Source organism: Calonectris borealis, chromosome 2, assembly GCF_964195595.1.
Source record: "Calonectris borealis chromosome 2, bCalBor7.hap1.2, whole genome shotgun sequence".
Taxonomy (NCBI): Eukaryota; Metazoa; Chordata; class Aves; order Procellariiformes; family Procellariidae; genus Calonectris; species Calonectris borealis.
Window position 1 is genome coordinate 45,631,286 of NC_134313.1, and position 19,799 is coordinate 45,651,084.

Sequence of the window (19,799 nt, forward strand, 5' to 3'; positions counted from 1 at the left end):
TGTGCTAGGAAGCAAAGGCTAATTGGTCTTGAAAGCAGCTGTCCTGACAAGTAGAATATATATTAATGAGAAACTATGGGCCAATATTAATTCAAACTCTAAGGTTAATAAGGACAGTATTTGAGATGTAAAACTTTCTAACGCAAACAAAAAAATGCTTTGAGTTCAAGTGGACTGATGTTTAGTGACTTCTATCCACAAAGCCTGTAAAGCAGTGAACTAGAACTTAGCTCAAAGCCCATTTCTGGATATGGGCCCTGCAGTCCCATGCTGTGCTGCTGTAAAAGCAGGTGCTCTGAAATTTGAGCTATCGAAGTCAAGGAGACTGCTCGCAGGATTAAAAAAAAAAAAAATCTTGTGCTTCATCTTGGAAGGAAAAGGTGGCAGAAAGCCTTAAAAATACCTTACATTTCCTACTGCTTTTTTTGACACTTTTTTAAAAATGTCAGCTGCATATCACAAACACTGTGTAACCCAGTTGGCATGCAAAGAAGTTAATTTGCCTCATGTCAGCCAATGCTTCTTAAGTAAAAACTTCTGTAGAAACTATAAAGACTAAGTATGTATGTGGTAAATTTTCATCCATCTCTTAACCAGTAACAAACTTACTGAAAAGTTATGCTCTCTAGCCAAAAGGTTGGCTTTCAACAAATGTTTTGAATAGCTATTGTTACTACATCATTAACAGATTTATGATTTATGAATGTGTTCGGGACGGGGGTGGGTTTTTTTTGCTTTTAACACCATTTTTTCTTTTTGATAGACAATAGATAGGAGGGAGTTGCTAAAAGTCATCCCAGATTACAGCAAAGCCTGGACAAAAGAGAAATTTAGCCTAACCCACATGGGGAAAAATATGCTGCCACTACTACTGGTGCCAAGAATAAGAACTGCAGGTCAATGGCACCAGCTGGAGGGAGTTTTAGAGGTGAGAGGATAGGAATCACTAACATGATCAAGGGAGAGATGCCTCTGCATCAACTTGTAAACAAGCACTTTAATCATGTTTGCTACTTCGTTAGCATTTGAACAATTCAGATTGAGATATGAAAGATGATTTTAGCTCCCTTCTCTTTTGTGCAGGTCCTGGACAGCTTTAAGCAAAACACTTCTCATCTGCATAATGAGGATAAGACTAATAACATTTCTCTCTCTCTAAGGGCTGATTATGAGAATAAATTAGATGCTCAGATATAGTATAGTTATAGTAATGCATTCCCGTTAATTAAAAAGAATTTTCAACACAAAATAATCACACATTGATTTTTAGATACCTACAGTTCAAAAATCTATTTTTGGCAATCATAAGCTGTTTGTACGTAAGCAAGGAATTTTTGGATGGTTAACCCCAGAAATGTGAAGAACACTTATCGGGAAATACTTCAGCTAGTTGACAGCAGAATAGATAAAGAGGAGACTATTCTATTATTAAATGACCTACACTACAGCTTTTCATATGCAGTTTTGCAGGTGGAGGAGAAGTGACTGCTAGGATGCTTAGTTTGGTCTCTTCAAAATGTCTACAGTGAGGCTCTGGTTTGAAAAGTGATTATGTAAAAATAGCACTTCCTACTCAGCAGATCTGTTCTTGTGTGCTTTAGTGGGGAAAGAGAAAAAAGAAAAAAATCACTGCATGTCTTCACTGCTGAGACACCGTATCTCTGCGGGAAGAAACTACATTATACTCCAGTTTATGCAACTTCATCAAAATCACCACTTTAAAGCTATAGTGTACCTAAGCAAAACCCATCATTTCAAAATTGTGCCCTTTGAAATCAGACCTGCATAAACTCATTACCTTCAGTTGAATGGAAATGAATGAAATGAAAGGAAATAAATCCTTTGGACTGAAAAATCATGATTGGATTTCCTCCAGCATCACCAAAACTAATCAAGCTATTTCTCCTCCAGGTGGAAAATGAAAAGAAAGAGAGGTGATGATGATTCTTTTTTTAAATATTTGGGAGGTAGACTCAGATCATGGAGCCCATATAAGTTTCAAGAGGTTACATGAGGACTACAGAAGGCTAATAGTATGATAACAGCTGCTAGCACAGGGATGTAAGCAATACAAAAACCAGATTCATGCACTTTGGCCAGCCTATGGCCAGGATTGTCAGAGTCCTGAGTGATAGAGTGAGCTTTACCACTATGAGCTGCTTCCAAAAGATCGATATATCACAACAAATGTTCCTCTTTCAACCTTTCAAAAGAAGTCGTCTTTATCAGTGTGATTTTTTTCCCCAAGAAGAGCAGATGAGAAGGCTCTTGTAAAAAGGGAAGAAAAAAAAAAAGTACAATTTTTAACACTGGAAAATGCATACTTAGTATCTGTCTAGAGATTTGAAAGGATACTTTGATCATTCTTGCCAATTACATACCTGTTAGAGACGAGTATATTTACATATTTAATATTCAGCTAATCTCCAAAAACTTCTTTGATCAAATAGACATGCCATTTATCCTCAAACACTGTGCCAAAATCTCATCTCTAGATAGCCTAATGTGTGAAAGTGATGAATTTGTTTTCAAGTCTTTTACAGAATGCCTTCCATTTTTCACTTCAGATTAAAACACCTACCCTTTTAACAAGTGTATTGCCTCTCCTGAACACTATCTTTAAATATAAAAGAAATCATACCAGAATAGTTCCCTTAGGTTTTTACCTTTTGACATTTCTCTACTTAGAAAACTTCTGAGAAGGAAAACTAATGGCATTATGCTTGCAGACACAATCCTTTTCTAAATGAACAGAAATGTCTATATATTTCTCCTTCCCATCTGTGACACATTCTAGTGTGCCTTATAGACAAGATCCTGAATGACCTTCACTAAGTCCCTGGAGCACTGGACTTAGAAGCTTGACCAGCCCCAGAACTGCAAGTTCTGAGTTAGGGCTTCAGCACTAATTGAAAATGGAAAGATTACTTCATAAATTTGCAGAAAAAAACCACATAGGTTCTGACAGAAGCCAGTCCAGCAACAGAGGTTTTGCAACAGAATCTGGACTCGGGTCTGTTACATTAGAGTTAGACATGACAAATCCCAATCAAAAGTGTCTCGTGGTTTAACTCCAGCTGGCAACTAAGACCCACACAGCCACTTGCTCACTCCCCCCCCCGGTGGGATGGGGGAGAGAATTGGAAGGGTAAAAGTGAGAAAACCCGTGGGTTGACATAAAGACAGTTTAACAGGTAAAGCAAAAGCCACGTGCGCAAGCAAAGCAAAACAAGGAATTCATTCACTACTTTCCATCGGCAGGCAGGTGGTCAGCCATCTCCAGGAAAGCAGGGCTCCATCACATGTAACAGTTACTTGGGAAGACAAACGCCATCACTCCAAACGCCCTCCCTTTCTTCTTTTATATGCTGAGCATGAGGTCATAGGGTGTGGAATATCCCTTTGGTCAGTTGGGGTCAGCTGTCCCAGCTGTGTCCCCTCCCAGCTTCTTGTGCACCCCCAGCCTCCTCACTGGTGGGGTGGGGTGAGAAGCAGAAAAGGCCTTGACTCTGTGCAAGCACTGCTCAGCAGTAACGAAAACATCGGTGTGTTATCAACACTGTTTTCAGCACAAATCCAAAACATAGCCCCATAATAGCTGCTAGGAAGAAAATTAACTCTATCCCAGCCAAAACCATCACATTCTAGCAACTAAAACATCAATGTGTTATCAACATTATTCTCATCCTAAATCCAAAACACAGCACTATACCAGCTACTAGGAAGAAAATTAACTCTATCCCAGCCAAAACCAACATAAACTGTCATATTTTTGTGATCAAATTGTGTTCTTACAGAATACATGCTTTCCAAGCAATGTCTAAGCTTGTAATTCTTCTTCTTCTGTACCGAGCTTTCTCTTAAGTCTCTTCAAAAAACTCTTTCCCAAAATGAAAATCCACCCAAGAGTGTTTTATTCAACAAAGAAAGAGATGCAAACACAGCATCACAACTCCTTTATGTATTTAGAATGCAGTATTTGCTTTGAACCTCAGACTGGGTCTTGGAGACCTTTCAAGCATGGTCTACATGTTTACTGAGGAAGTATTGGGCATTCCTCTCCTTACAGTACCAGGCATTCTAACAGTAGAGGGTTAAGACCTCTGGTAAGTAAGACATACAGTCTGATAACTAAACTGTAATATATCTGGAGTCACTGTCAGCAAAGCACTCCTATTTTTACAGTCCTAAAATTGAAGTACCATGATAGAGCCTCTCAGAAAAAAAAACACTGTTAGAGGTGCAGGAAGATTCTATTTTCAAGTCCTACCAGAATTACTTTAGTATTTTTTCAGAATACTCCTTAGCATTGCCACTTCAGGGAGTAAGTGTATGAGGCTTTGTATGCGGGCAGCTCTGGTCTATCACACCACAGTAGGCTGGGGTCCACCCAGCAGCAGTATGCCTCATCAGCGGCACTCAGGACTTGAAGGAATAACTGATTTTGTACAATTGTTTTCATGGTGTGAGATGCAACTGTACTGACTTATTAAGCATGGACTGCAGAGCTCGCTAACCTATAGGATGCAAAATAGACAATGAAAATACTAGAGACAAACATTTAATTACAGAAAAAATGCTCTTTCATAGAGTGTAGCAACCTTTTCATCCTCATCTATCACAAAAATATTTTGGAGGTTGTAAAGCATTTTTTCTTACCAATGATTAGATCAGTAAACAGTAGAACTTACTATAAGGATACAAATGCTATTCTTAAAAATTTACAAAGATAAAATTAAATAGCCTTCAGCAAGAAGGTTTTTTAGGGTTTTCTTCCCAAATCACTAGATTTTTTTCCTTTAGTCAGAAGACTCATATTCTTTGCAAAGATGTTTTTTCTACCTGGGACAAATTTGTAGAAACAGATTTACTGAGAAGAATTCTGACGCTTTCCTGGCAACTTGCAGTGATGCCTGGTGAAAGTAGCTAAATTTTGCTGTAGAAGAAATTTGCAACAACTCATGAAAACAGCTTTTGAACTCATCCAAATGTCATCCCCCTAAAGACAAATCTAAATAGAAATGTCAGGATTGTAATTTTTTACTCACTTCAGGAACCCCACTTGGTATACTGCCTATACAGTTTAATATTAAAGTATTTTTTTTCCACAGAAAAACCACCGACTTTAAGTGTTGATTCTGATTTTTCTTTTAAAGCTGCCTAAACTGGATATCTGTCATATGATTTTTCCAGGAGACTGCCAGCGATTTCACCTTGAAGTCTCCAAAATCTGGAAAGATCTATCAAAGAATGAAAGAAAATGGTGGGTGTCCCTGTTTTGCCCAACTCCCCATAATCAGACACAAGCAAGTAAAAGAGGGTCCAAAGAAAAGCTAAGAGCTCTGTCCCTGCACGTCATGAATTACAGATCACTCTCCTTCGCCTTGTAAAAAATGTAAGGCTTGTAGTACAAAAGCTACTAGAGGACATCACCAGTATTTCAGGCTCCCTACAGTAGCAGGAACCTTGGTCTGCTCAGAGGAACCCAGCAGTACCACAAGCTGGCTATTTCTCCTATATGATGACGTGTTTTTTTTTGTTTTGGTGAGCGCTCCTGTCATGAAAAGAAAGTCTACAAGAAATTTGTATCCAACAAAGCAGCGTGACAGGGGCTTTAAACTGTGTATACCTGACAAAACTCATCTTCAGTGCAATGTTTTTTATATCCCGTCTTGATAGTTCATCTCCTAAATGAACTTTAGAAGCCTCTCATTTAAATTCTTCATGGATATAACCTGTTAAAAGGTACTTCAGATGACAACTTAATAAAGGCTGATCTTGTGAAAACAGAACAGAACAAGATGACAAGAAATTAAAGTACTATTCTTGGTCTTCCCTATTTTTTTTTCTAATTCTGAGAAATTTGTTTAACCTTGCTGTGCTTCATTGTACTCTCTATAAAATAAGGATAACGATATATACCTATTCTACAGAGATCTGGGAAAATAATTATCTTTACATTTGTCATGGTTCAAGCTGGGACAGAGTTAACTTTCTTCCCAGTAGCTTGGGGGGTATGCTGTGTTTTGGGTTTGGTAGGAGAGGAGCGTTGATGGCCCATTGATGCTTTGGTTTTTGCTGGGTGGTGCTTGCACCGGGGAGTTTTGGTTTCTCTTTTCGGCCTCCCATGCCCTGACACGTGCAGGGCAAGCTAGGGCGGGAGGGGCGGGGAGCACAGCTGGGGCGGTTGACCCAGCTGGCCAATGGGGTATTCTGTACCATGTGACATCATGCTCAGTATAAAAACCAGGGCGGGGGGGGGGGGGTCTCCCCCCCATTCGTGACACGCGGTCGGCCGTCGGTGAGCAGTTGCATTGTGCATCGCCTGCGTTGTGAATTCTGTTATTGTTGTTGTTCTCATTGTTATTATTACTGTTCTACTTCGTTTTATTTCATTTATTAAACTGTTTTTATCTCAACCCGCGAGTTTTCCTACCTGTGCCCTCCCGATTCTCTCCCCTATCCCGCTGGGGGGGGGGGGGGGGAAGGGGAGGGAGCGAGCAGCTGCATGGTATTTATTTGCTGGCTGGGGTTAAACCACAACAACATTGAAAAGCTATGGGAATGAAAAATATCATTACTTCACTGTTATTTAATTGTATTAAAAATTGTCGTTCAACTTCCATTAAAGTCTTTGTTATTAAATATAACAAGAGTGGGCAGAAGTAATGAATGCCATAGTCCTTTGTTTTCTCTATGGGTAAAGGTGTTTACTTAAAGGAATTGATTGGCAGATCCAAGTCCTTTTAGAGAAACAGCCTGTCTTCTGTTTGAAGGAGGAAGAATCCCTATCAAAGTCGTATCACCAGTTTAGTTTAAGTTCTTCCTAGCCATTTTGTAGTATTTCAGGTCTGGGAGCTTTTGGGGTTTGCTAGCTTTACAATGCTGCTCTAGTAATTACACTGTGAAGAAAAATAATCTAAAAATAAGCCAAAGAAATCAAGCGTGTTATGTGTTAACATAACACGGGAGGAGAACAACAGTAGGATGCTGACTAAATAACAAATGTCTCTGCAGCTTTTTAATAAATTTTCCTCAATACAGTGCTGACATAAATAAGGTGTTTCAGAGAATTTTTTGTTAAAAATGAATTCTAATTCTATGACAGATCCAAGGTCCCACTGAAAATTAGTAACAATTAGGAGTAGTGCAACATATCTGCCTCCTTCCTTTGCGCTAACCAATGCTGTGTTTCTGAAAGCAACTCTTGCAAAATCAGAAGAATTGTCAGCAGAAAGATTACTATATCAATATCATAAAGTCAGAAGCTATTTGATCTATTAAAAGGGAGGATTGTGATAGCCGAGCTACACAGGTGAGATGCAGTAATAAAACTATATAATGGCATTCCCTCCTCCCAAAGAATTTACAGTCTATTATTAGGCAGAGGAAATAATGAAGATATTTTGGATGTTACTGACCTTTGCAATAACACTTCAGGTGTTACTGACCCCCTGTGACCATTACAAAAAAAAAAAAAGTGTGCAAGAATAACCCTAAGAATATTTAGAGTGTCCTTAAATAATGACCATCAAGGAAGAAGTTTACCAGAGTTAATTTTTTTTATATATATATATATATATTTATATTTAATAAGTTTTTATGGCTTCAGATAAAATGTAGGTATTGAGTAAGTTGGGTTTGAAATTTTGGAAACTGGTTATAGCATGTCAGATTTACATCCTAGCATGCTGGAAGGTTGCTCACTAAGAAGGCAATTGGCATTACTCGAATGCTGGGTCTTTACCTTTCCGTGTTTCCATGTCTTTTCCTTTCTTGAAATGAAAAGCGTATTTCATCCTCTAACTATAAATATCTTCACACACCACAGTCCCCTGCAGCTCTGAGCCACAAATCAAGTACTTATTACAGTCTGGACTCTCAGTACCTGATTGTGTTTTGATTCCGAAGTTCTAATTGCAATGAATGGTGTTGCTCTTCTGCAACAGCTACATTAGTTTTTAAAAGCCACACAAACACTACAACCATGTACTTAGTTTGTTTCTGTTGCAGAAAACTGATTAGCCTGTGATAAAAGAAATTAATTCTAATGTTTGAAGGGGTCAGTGAATGAATTAAATGGAGGTTCTGTAAGACTTCTTTTACATTTAATCACCAGAATAAAGAAGAGCTACTGTTATCTTCTGAAATGATCCTTCCTGGCTGCAGGGCAGAAAGTCAGAATAAAGAAAGGTAATACATTGACTTTATTAATGTCAGTGACGGTAAAGATAGTACCAAATGAAAGGCCATGAAAAAAGCCTCAGGATTCACTTGGCTATATGAACTTGCAACAGCAGCATACCCACATTACACAAGGAATTGAAGCTAACTGGACAGTCAAGGTCTAAAGGGCCCAAAAGTTCTAAGCAAGAAATTTCGCAGAAATTTTTCAGGATCTGGGATAAAGTTGGATTGAACAATGTCCAAAGCTGCTTCTGTGTCATAATATAGAAGAAAAAATCCTAAACTAGAATCCAAGAAAGAGTGCCATTTGTACAATTATTCAGAAAAACTCTTAGATGTCTATGATGCATCTTACATTGTGGCTTTCTAAAATTTGTTTCTAGTGAATTATTCCAGAAAATAAGATGCTTCTGCCCTCTCCTCTTCACAGCTGAGGTTCAGGAAATACTGCAATTCTTTTTTTTTTATATTCCTAAATATTCCTCTGAAGATTCTGGCAACTTTGGGAAGGTAGACGACTATAATAAAATATATGAAGAGCTATGCAGTTGCCTTCATGTAATTTTTTTTTAATGTTAAAAGATGTGTACAAACAAATGTGTGATTAAATAGCCTTAGTTGTGTGGCGTCTTTTTGTTTTGTATATCTATTTTTTACATATCTCTGTAATTTTACCCTTAATACAGATGTATATGAAGAAACCCCATGAATCCAGTTGGATACCAAATAATTTCATTTGTCATATAAGTTTTAGCTACATGCTTATTTACATGCTGGGTAGTTTCTAGTGGCTTCTACTGCCCTAGAGACTTGAAACCATTTGGATGCTATTCTGTTCGTAGGTCTTAATCACTAACTTTGTGTTCATTATGGGTTCAGTTTGCTACTATATGCCAAAAATGCAAGTGGCTTTATTCAGGTGAATTAAAACACATTCAGAAAAACTATCAGTTACTTTCTTATAGAAAGGAAAGTTCTGGAGCTTCATTTCCCATTCTGCAGCATAAGCCTTCTTTCTAGAGAACAACAGTGTTCAGCAGGGCCCTGCAATTACCAACTACTTAGAAGCCAAAGTGAGATTTAAGTGTAAAATTTGTTCATTGCTCTAAGTTGATGCTGACACAATCTAAATATGCATATTTACCTGCCACAGATAGATTTACCTGTAATCTAAAGTACGCTTTGAGTTCTATTTTTTCAATAGGAAATGGTTATGTGAAGCACTGAAACACCTAAAAATTAGCTACAGACTTTAAAAACAGGAAAGCCAATAGAAATAATTAGTGGGCATTCTCTAATATTAACACATTGTTGCCTACACACTGTAAAACATTTGTGCAGATTCTGGTTGATTATATCCCAGAAAATGCAAAAAAGCACAGCGATTAAATACAGTTCATTCCTTGGGGGAGGAAAAAGAGGTTTGTATTATCCTTGCATTTTTGCCTGCTTCAGTAGAAGGGTATTAAGTCATATAGAGGCAAACTTCGAACATAAAATAAATAATTGTATTCTTTTTCTTTAATATACTGAGATTTTAATTGCTCCAGGATCAGATTCTGCCATTGCTATAAAGTACAGTGTAATGTTAGCAGAATACATTTATACTTTTCTATCTCAGAGTCCACTGAAGACTTTCTTGCCACTGAAAGGCTCAACACACACAAGAAAAAACGCCATTTAGGTATACCCTCACCCTTGCACGTAGCCCCATTGATTTCAGGCTGTTATTTTACTTAAGAAGTTGCAGACTTTAGCAGAGTAATTTGCACACTATAAAAAGCCAAATCCAATAAATCTTCCTCTCTCATACCTGGGTTTTCTTCAATGGATTTTTTCTTTTCATGCAATTGTATGAAAAATTAGAGACTGAGTAAAACAGTTAAAGGCATATAATCCCTATGAAGATTTATAGTTGGTTTATTGCCAAATATTTGATTATTTAGTTTTTTATTTCTTTGGGTTAGTAGAAAATTGAGAATTACCAGGAATCAAGATGAAAGTGTCTTTCACGCGATTTAAAGGGTGGAGACTTAGGCACTTACTCAGATCTTCTGGAATACAAAATGCTCAGTCCTGTAGTTGCATGCAAGAATGAGTTGGCTTTAACAAGATCTTCCACTATTACCAATATGCAGTAAGGGGAAAACATTGGCCTTCGGCATTTACTCAAGGCTTAACACAAGCACTAGTCTGCTTACTTGTCCTTGTCCTGCACATTAAGATATATGCATTAGGCCAAATAAAACAAATTAGAAAGATCACAAATCTATTTCTTATCACAACACTTAGCGATATAATTTCTACAAGAGACTTAATGCCTACCTAACGTCATCTGAAACAATCAGAAGCTTTTTAACTTGGCGTACCTTAAACATGACTAATCAGTACAATCTTAATCTGGTTATTATACCCTGCACTCATGTATTCACTGCAAAGTTTGGCCTGAAAGAGCTCCATTTGGGCTTGATCAGTTGAAAAGCTCAATGTCAGGGCTGAGTGCACCAATAGGCTGTCATGGCTCTGATGAGCCCCACCTGGAACCTCCACTCACAACCCCTGCCCATGGCCCCAGAAGATCCATTTAGCCTCAGGTTGCTCTATGCTTAGGTGTATCTACCATCCCCATCCCTACATTGTTGTTCGGATTTCCTGGGTTCACCTTACATCTGGCTTGTTGCCTTGCTTTTGCCTTATGATCCCTGGACTGTTCATAGGATCTGTTGCTGTTACCACCCTGCATTGCTTATCCAGCTCAGGTGCAATTGGACTGTGCCTTGGCAATGAGGGCACTGCTCATCCTGTGCTGTGGCTGCCCTCAGCTCCTGGTTTGCCTTTAACCTTAGAGTCCTGCTCTAGCTGCTCCCTGATACCCAGTGGCCACCACTCCTGTCAAAAGTGAATCTCTCTTAGAAGTGAGGCACCTGAAAGCACTCAGCATATCATGCAAATAGGTATATGCGGAAGAGCCCAAGTCTACCACTCTCACTATTGGCATACTTCACTTACAAGATTTGCCTTCAGTGATCTTTTTTTCTTTCTTTTTCTTCTTTAGCCGCTCTTGCTTTTCAGAACTTCTCCAAAACGTGCTAGTGATGCTTCCTCCATGACGCAGATGCTAGGGTCTAGCTGTGCTTCAATCTCTATGGCTTCGTACAAGAATAGCTGAAGGTAGAAAATATCTTGCAGTTAGTGCTAGTGGAAACAGCTGCAGAAATGGCCAGATAGAGATTTCTGTAGTCAAAAAGAGAAAAAGAAAAGTTAAAATCTTGATCTTTGTTTTGCACTGTTCTCATTAGCTGTTTTCTGCAACCTTCTGTAACTTCTCAGATCCCAGTTTCATGTCATATCCTTTTTCTTCTCTCTCTCTCATCTTTTGTTTCCTGCCTTGTTCTTTTATCCATCTTCTTTCCTTCACTCTTCCTTAATCTTTTCCTAACTACCTTTACATGCCATAAAGTTCTGAAACTAACCCAATGCTTGCTACTGCCATATAGTTCACTCATACGCATATTGTTCCCCATAGCTACATTCAATTAATTAATTTTAATGGCGGTATCTTACCTAGCTAACCTCTCATAATTTTTACCTTTCTCACCATTGCTCCAAGAGCCAGAAGAATAAAACAGGGGAGAATATTCAGGCCATCTAATTTCTTCTACTATATACCTAAAGGTGTGGTGTACAACCATGGATGAGGGATTCTAGGAAAGCACTCCAATTAATTAGTTGAGAACAGATCTGTTCCAGAGATCCTTTACACCTCTCTTAACAATCTCGTTTCATGTAACTTAATAAATAATGTGCTCCACAGACAGAGTTACGAAGTTTCACTTTTATTGCCCCAGCCATCTGCACATATATCAAAGACTTAACAACAGTCAACTGCATCATGCAAAAAGCAAAAACAAGCAAAAAAAAATGCATAAAACCTCTGTCAAATTTGGAGAAAAATATCAATTGTTTTTTTTTGGAAAGCATCAAGAGTTTGTATGAGGCTAAAAGAAAAGATGATGTTCTGTTAGAAGATCTTTAAAAAGCAATCTGCATGCTGAATATCAAGCACAAATCTTTTGGTAAGTCTGTTGGATCTAATATATTCTTTCTCCGTTTCTCCTACAAAAGACTTAAAATGTAGAATATTATATACTATAAGCTTTCAAAAAACAGCATGTTAATTTTAATGATCTCTATACAAGAAAAGATTGTTTCCTTGTCTTTTTGGTAGCCTGTTGGTAAAGGATACAGTCGAAAACAAGACTATATTAATGTCTGTAACAACTTGATTATGAGATTTAAATGCTCTTAGGAAAAAAATCATATAAAGTTAACCTTCTCACTTTGCCAAAATGTTAAATATTTTAGAAATGAAACTAGAGACATTTGGATTTTTGACATATTTACAACACGCAGATAGCTTTCCTCATCTTTCCTACTTAAAAGATAAAAGCAGCATGTAAGAAATAGATATGTAATAGATTGTCACTCCAAGTAGGTGGTTGGTCTTAAAAGCTTCTGAAATTATTGCACATAGGCCAGATGACTAATGATAGTAAGAGGACTAATGATAGTGTGTTATCAGCCAATATACAGAATAGAGGCTCTACAAGTGAAATGTTAATTCATATAAATTAAATTACATATTTTTCCATGTTTGATTAACAAGATCAAGCAAAATTACAGGCAAATTCCCAACATTTATTAATTCCAGAATAGAATTTTTGCTATTTTTTAAGATACAAAATACAGTAACTTCCTTTTAACATGACTCATTCAAGGGAAGCTCATAGACTGTTTGGCTTCAAACAATCATGGGGGCATATAATTTTTCTCAGTTCGAAGGACTGTGTTGCTTCTAAAGAAAATAGCATTATAAATTTACCAAAACACCCTATTGATTTAAGCAAAGGATGATACAAAGAGTCTGTTGTTGACTCACTGTCAGTTACAGCCAGAGACAAATCAACATATTTCCATGAAGAATGTCTCATGCTTGCAGTTTACAATCAATGAGTAGGACAGAGGTGATAATATATGACACTTTCTGCTGACACATTCATTTTGCATCCTAATATACCTCTGAGACAAGTTACAAACGGTTGAAAGCAGAAACACTGAAGGAAGACATTTCTTTTCCCATCATGGGTCATGGAAAAAAAAAAGTAATAAAAGTAGATAGCCATAACCTTTTGAAAAAGAAGAATGGCTTAATATACTCTATTATTTGTAAAATATCATTACAGATGATTAGGTTACTTCTATACATGAAATCTAAAAGACAAACACTTGTCTTGGTACCAAATTCTAAAAGATTTTTTTAACATATGATTGCGTGACTAGATTTTACTTTATAGTATGTCAACTGTTATCTAGATGTGATCAGTTTGTTGTGTTTATGAACAACATTTGGTTATATACTTATCAGTGACTACAGGCCACTGGAACCCTTCCGTTGCTATGATCTCAGGTTTGTTCTTAACTGAAGAAAAAACCACGAAGGCACAAGCAGTAAATTGGAAAAGTAATCTGAAGAAGGCCAGAGCGCTGACCATGAGAGACATCCTCGAGACCAATGTTTATAGCCACAGATACCATTTAATTTCATTTTTCATTTCATTTCAGTCATTTTCACCTTTAAGTTAATATATATTATGTTTTTTTTTCCTACCATGTGCTTTCAATGTTTTAAAATATGAACTGAGCATAACTTATGATCCGACAGCTAAAATAATACTTCTGGCTCTGTGCCATCCTTTGTCTGCAGCCAGGAGCACTCCCAACATGACTGCTCCAGGGGGCCTGAGAGTGCTACTACCACCCTAGCAGAGGATTTCATGGGAAGGGGAAAAAAGCCTCCTGCACCCTCCTAACGAGATGTATGCAGGTGTATCACTTCTGGTAATTATCACTGCTATTCCCGCTTACTCAGGGCAACAAAAGAAGGCGTTTCTGCTAGTATTGTATCACATTTCCTCTGATAAAGCAGGTAAGAGTTGTGATCACTTAAATGGGGCATGAGAGCTGGGATGCACAGATAGATTACAGGCATCCCAAATAAATGTATGTGACTCAAACCCCAACACATTTTATTTGGAACTGATTCTGTGTGCTTCAGAGAAGCACAATCATGATCCGCAGCATGTGTTAACACTGTTCAATTGTTTAATGTAATTCATGTCTGAGAAGAGTGTATTTCAAAATCTACAGCAATGAAAATCTCCATTCCTAAAAATTACAAATGGCTTAGTAAGGTTACAGTACCAACTGCCTCTCTGAAGGGGATGGGAGATGGAGAGAGTGTGCAGTACTAGAAGAAAATTAAAGTGGCAAATAAGTCTTAAAGACCAGTACGAATACTCCATGAAGTAACCTGGCACATAGACGTGGCCTGGAGTAAATGATGATTTACTCCTTTTAAAGATGCCTTTTTCAATCAACTAGCTCTGGAGCTTTTAGGAGACATTATTCTGATCTAAAGCTTGATCAGCATACAACCACTTTTGTTTAAGACAGTTATGCTGGGTTTGTTTACCCAAATTGCAGATTAACAAGGCCAAAGATGCAGAGACAATAGAGCTTGCATATGTAGATCTTACCAGTCTTACAAGTGAAATCTTAAGTTTCACCTGTCAAAGCAACACCATACAAATGTGACTAAACTACTTCCAGAGCCAGGCCACACCTGAAAGCAGCATAGCTGCATTCCGGTTTCAGAGGTACACATCAACAGCCTACGGAGCCAGCTTGATGTTTCGCTGCACATCAGAACTGGGGGTTACAATGTCACATGTGACTGTGCAGTCAGACTGGTCCATTACAGCTTAACTACAACTGGGTTGGTGCTGTATGTGCAACTGAACAGACTCAGCTTGGCTTTGGCACTCTGTAGGGGCTGATCCAGTTCTCTTCCTTAGAACTTGAACACTGCTTACTATAAATCTTTGGAAATGACATGATGGCTGCTGGGGTACAGATGAGAGCCACAGAAAGTACACTCCACATCTGGGAGCAAAGAATGCAAAAATAGAACATTTTAACAGTATGATAGGCAGGCCAAACACGAAGGGTAAGAGAAACTGCTTTCCAGCAGTTATTTTGTTACTTTTCGCTTTGTGTTACTTATAATTTTCTCAATAGTGCAGTATTTTTTGCTCTGAGACAATATGTTAATGTGGGAAGACTAGGTCTGCAAGACAGGAGAAAGCCACTGCAGTACTTCCCCATTTCAGAACCCTCTTCCTGAAACAGGCTACGCCAATGACAACATATAATACACTGTGAAGTGCGTGATCACTGTAACCAATTGCCAGAAGTGATATCTGCTGTATACAGGGAGAGGACAATATCTGAAAACTAACTGCTACTTATGCAGCTTATGCTTTTTGTGTTCTACACCTGTAAAACCCACCAATCAAAGCTTGTCAAGAAAGAAAATCCACCAAAAATAAAGAAAAAGAAGGCAGCAATGACAAGGAAAAAAAAATAAAGAAAGAGCTCAATGCATATACTGTATGAAGGCAAGAATATCAGGAAGATATCAATATGAGAAGGCATACAAAACAGACATAGTAAATCAACTATGATTTTAAAATGCTTGATAATTAAAGATGAAACAAAGGAGCAGAATGAGATTAGATTGGGGAAGGAAGTCTAATAAGATTGTGAAAACTAGAGAAAAAAATAGTTACATGTAAAATGAATGAGAAAGGGGATATTACACAAAGATTCACCAGAAGCTGTAAGTTTTAAACATAAATTAAAAGTATATGAGCGTTCAGTGTAGTTTCAGCATGAAGATACTACTTTTTTTCATTTTGTGGAATAGAAGGAAAGCAGCAGCTTCTGATCTCCGTATCAGTCTAAACATTGGACTAAGAATAAATTAAGAAGACAACAGATTCTTCTCACCCTACTTATGGCTGCTCTTGGTGAAACTCTGTCCAGTTTTTCCCCTGAAGTTCTTCAGCTCCAACATTTTTAGCTTCTAATGACTGTGCTACATTGGCCACGTATTGTCCCTCTAATGAGAATAACAAAAGAAACAGAAACAGCAATTACCATTAACTCTGAAAACTCTGGTCCTACCATGTTTTTGAGGAGAACTTTTTGTTCCAGCTTCATTGGTGTAGTGGAAGATGACGGATATTTTCAATAAGGAGAAATATGTGAAAAAAAAAACTATTAAATATGCAAGAATTGGCGATATTACATCTTTCACAATTATTTTATTCAGTTGAACCACTAAGCTGGAATTATTTGTTGGATTAGAAATTTATAATCTTAACATTTCTCAGAGTTATTTTAAAAATTACTTTCAATTTTTGTCTTAGCTTTTTGTCTGCCTATGATGTAATATCAAGTACTACTTACCCAGATCTTTGTATCATCCCACTCAAGCCAATTCAGCTGAATATATAGAGAGGCTCTATGCTTTAAATAGAAGTTTAACCTTAGCTTTATGGATCAGATTATCTATCTACATTTCCATAGTATTTTGATTGTAACATATTCTACATTGGTTCATCTCTATTTTACTACTCTATTCGGTTATTTTTTTATGTGGCCTTTCTGGACTACATGCAGACCCAACATTACATCCTGTTTTATCTGTTTTAAGAAGGTTGAAATGCTGTTTTAGTCTAAAGAGCAACTTTTTCCTATATAAGAAATTAAATATACCTAACTACTCAATATATATGACATCATCTTTGTTTGCAAGTTTTCATTATAAATTGCTGTGCATACCTAATTTTCTTTTCAATATGGTAACAGTTAAGCCTCAATACTTAACCTTAATTATCCCTAATAGCAAATTTCAAATTTAGCTAAAAAATGGCAGTCTTGAATACATATTTTTCTATTAGGCATCTGAATGTTATAACCTTCACCGGCTGCACAGAATGAAGACAAACTGGAGTCTTCCACCTAGTTCAGACTTTCTTTATTTGCATGATCATGAAAAAACAACTGAGTATCAGAATAAAATATTGAAAGACTAAGTAATGCTTGAATCTGCAGAGCCAGTAAAAAAACCCCAAACTTTTACAGAATAGTGAAGTTTTGGGGGCACATTAGCCTACACAACCCATTGTTTTATGAGGGTGAAAGGATGTTCACCATGCTTCAATTAAGAAGTGCTCTACATGGGTTTTGAACTCAGCTAATTTTTACAGAGCTTTGACGGGTCTGTCATGTAATACTTAAGCTGAGATATGTTTTTTGAGAATATTAACTTACACTCAAATGAAAAGAACGGTTGCCCAAATTATGCACATCTCAACTTTAAAACAATGTGACAATAAATATCTTTCACATCAAGATGCAGAAGTTAGATACTGCAATAGAAAATATGTACCTTACTTCTGGTTTGATGATGGATGACGGGAGTTATAGTAGATTTGGAGAATCGTACATGCTTGAGTAGACTTTTCTGCTAGACCTGAATGCTGAAGCTTCTTTTCAGCTCTGAGAGAAGACAGAAGAATGACTTTCCTAATTGGATGTCCATGTCCACTGTAAATGGAAAAAAATGGTATCAGTTGAAGCATAACATGGTCATTTACAGGAAAAAAAGCTAACGGAAAATTCCCTTAAAATTAAATGAGCAAAATATGGCCATAACTTCTGTCCTGAGTGAATACTGATTAAGTGCACCCTGTCTGACAGGTAATGAGTATGTGTTGGTCATGCATGAGGAGATCTAGGATGTGATTGAAAGAGAGGGAATGCAAAACAGGAAACCCTCATACATAAAATAGGCAGGGAATTATACACATTTATTCCATCTATCTAAAAATTCTTAATAGAAAAAATATTCAATACTCAAACCAGCAAAAATTATTTAAGTTTACTATCTGAGGGCAAGGCATATTTCAACGTAAAAATGGAATTTATTTGTTTTTCCTCCTCTCCATTTCTCTCATGCAAGGGGACATCAGTTGCAGCAGTAACAGTATGGCAATTTGTAGGACTATTTGAATCCCTCAGTCCAACTAACAAAAGACAGAATTATATCTCAGTCATAGACTAGAAGAAACTCTCCCCCTTAATGTTTACAATTATCTCCACCTCAGTTGTTGCCATCTATAACCATTGCGTGCTGCAAGTATTAACTAATTCTGCCCCCCAACAGAGTAATATTCACTCCTGGCCCCTTACCAGCTACATTTTTGTGTACTTCATTTCTCAGGGCTTTTACTTAGAAATCCTGTTCCACCAGCACTCAAACTTTGGCTAAAGCTCAAAACTTTATGCCTCTCAGCTGCATTTTGCAAAACTCTCAATGCTTAAACCACTCCAGATTAAATTATCATTGTAAATATAACCAAGTTACCTAAATTGCTGTTTTTATTGTAACATTCACTCTAGATCTTCAGGTTTTCGTATCCAGTAGCCTGAAATCCATAAACACTACACCTTTTGCCTCATCATTTTGGTGAATATGAACTTACTGTTCCACAAGTGTGAATATCATCCATTTTCTGATACTGATCTCTGGTGTTTCTCATTCCTTTCGTCAATGAAAAACTGATTAGCCAAGCTGCTACAAGTCCTGACACCTGCGCAGTTTTAATTCCTCAAAACACCAGAAGCAGCTTACTTTCCCACTCTCTGACTCTCCAAATCTCACGTCATTCATCCACCTCCCTTTGAAACGAAACATGAGACAACGCCTTAGAAACCTCACTTGAGACCAGGGCTCAGAATGACCCAACACTTTTGATCACCTCGGGCTTCATCACGCTGCACCGGGGCCCCAGGCTGTCTCGACCTCCACTTACTCCTGTCTATTCCCTTCCACAGTACTTCCTCCTTTCCCAAATTCCCTGGGATCTCTCTTGCTCCCTGTAGCTCTTCAAACGATCTCGTCTTTCAGAGCATCGCCAACTTCAACACCTGAAGTCCCTTCTCTCGGAGGGGGGCAGTGCCACTTTCCGACTCCCCTTGTGAGAGGCCCGACGGAAGCTGGATCCGAGAAGATGCCGGCCTGCCCCTCGTCCCTCGTCTCGCTCGTCGGAGAAAGGCGAAAACGCCGTAAAATTAGAAGGCCCGGTGAAACCGGAGCAATTTCGGATGGGCACCTGGCACGTTGCGCCATTTTTAAGAACCGGGCCCGAGAAGCTGGGTGTCCTCCTCCTCCCGCAGCCCCCCCCCCCCCCCGCAACGCGGAGGTTTGTTTCGTCCCGCCTATCCCTCCAGTGCGAGAACCCCGTCCTGTTTTCCTTCCTCAGCTCACAGGAGACAAGCGGCACCCGCCACTGGCGGTGGGGACACGGGCGTGGCGGCCGGGCCCGGCCCCAGGAGGAGGTTCCCAGCCTGGTGGGGGAGGGGAGAGCCGGTGGCCAGACGCCACCGCGAGGACAAGGATCCCCACGTCCCCAGGCGACTGCTGACGAGTACCGTGAACGCCGGCCCCCCATTGGCTCTCGGGCTGGCAAAGCGCGGCCAATCACGGCTCGAAGCGGAGCGGCTCGCCTTCCCCCCCCCCCCCCCCTTCAAGCCAGCCCCGTGGCGCGGAGGGGGTTCGGCCGCCTGCGGAGGCAGGGTCACGTGACCTTCTGTTTACATCCTCTCAGCTGTTGGGGCCCCTCCTCCCCTCCCCGTCTCTCTCA

At 38.6% G+C, this 19,799-nt stretch overlaps 1 long non-coding RNA gene across 2 annotated transcripts in view; it reads right to left on the reverse strand.

The window, feature by feature from the left end:
• The window catches only part of LOC142078781 (uncharacterized), a 46,503-nt gene that overhangs the window by 26,620 nt on the left and 84 nt on the right, over nucleotides 1-19,799 (reverse strand). Inside the window, exons 1-4 of one of the 2 annotated variants that reach the window (XR_012672347.1) lie at nucleotides 18,521-19,760; nucleotides 17,543-17,700; nucleotides 16,096-16,207; nucleotides 10,233-11,421 (exon numbers count right to left, since the gene is read on the reverse strand). This is a non-coding gene — a long non-coding RNA (uncharacterized LOC142078781). Of the gene's footprint in view, nucleotides 1-10,232; nucleotides 11,422-16,095; nucleotides 16,208-17,542; nucleotides 17,701-18,520; nucleotides 19,761-19,799 lie in introns of those variants that run through there. The other variant, XR_012672348.1, reaches the window with a different exon arrangement.